The sequence below is a fragment of the Echinops telfairi genome, unplaced genomic scaffold (assembly GCF_000313985.2).
Source record: "Echinops telfairi isolate 266 unplaced genomic scaffold, ASM31398v2 ScPeMD7_7439;HRSCAF=8477, whole genome shotgun sequence".
NCBI classification, from domain to species: domain Eukaryota; kingdom Metazoa; phylum Chordata; class Mammalia; order Afrosoricida; family Tenrecidae; genus Echinops; species Echinops telfairi.
The window spans coordinates 3,870,082-3,871,145 of NW_022111339.1; positions in this window are offsets into that span (position 1 = coordinate 3,870,082).

Here is a 1,064-nt window from a genome sequence, read left to right on the forward strand (position 1 = left end):
GAGGGGAGGATGCTCTGGAGGACAGAGGAGACAGAAGGAGCAGACACATCAGGAACTGTCTACCATCGGCAGTAGGTTGGGGACACCTGATCTCTGGGCATTTGCTTTCTCGGTGCTGTAGCTCTTTGGGTTTTAGAAAAGTGGAGCAGGTCTTCCTGGTCATCCTGCGGGAAGGAAGGAAAGCCAGATGGTTAGACTGTCATCAGGTGGGGAGGTGGAGGGCTGTTGAAGATTCAAATCGGGAATTTCCAGGTGACAAGATGGGATGCTAGTGGCCAGGTCTACACTCTGGAACCATGAGCCATTGGGAGAGGGAAAGATGAGAGAGACTTTCAAAGAATGACAGTCTCAGAAACCCACAGGGAAGTTCTACCCGGCCCGATGGGGCCACCATGCGTTGGATGGACTCCATGCCAGTGAGTTTGGTTTGGTCTTTTAAGTGGATCTGTGTAGCGCTGTGATTGTGTCCAGCAGGACTCAGACTCTAGCTCAGATGCTCCAGGATGGGTAATCACCCCCTCTTCGTTCAAGTTTGGCATGTTTCAGGCAGGTAGTGAGGAAGACAGTGGGGAAGGGAAACTGGCAAGAAGACAAACCAGTGGTTTTCAGTGCGGAGTGGCATTCGAGAGCATAATGACAACCAAGTGTTTTGGTTGCCGCAGTGATAGGGGGCACGACTGGAATTTAGTGAGCAGGAACCGGGGATGCTAAATGTCTTATGTTTGTGGGAGGATACGTCACCACAAATAATTGCTCGCCCAAATTGCCAGCTTTGCCTAGAGGTGAACATTGAAACTGAGGAATGCTGGACTCTGAGTCCAATAGACACAGGGAAGACAGAAGGGGAAGGGGAAGCCAAGCGGACCCAAGACTGGGATCCGGAGCAGGTGAAGACCAGTCAGATGGAGAGAGACTGAGCGCGCCAGTCAGCAGAATGGGGCACCGGGGCAGGAGGTGGATGGTCTGAACTGGCCATTTTGGAGCTGCGGCAGGTCCCCAGGATGTGGCAGAAAGGACCCACAGGTTGTAGTCCTCCAAGGAGCAGGCAGCAAGATGCAGTTAGA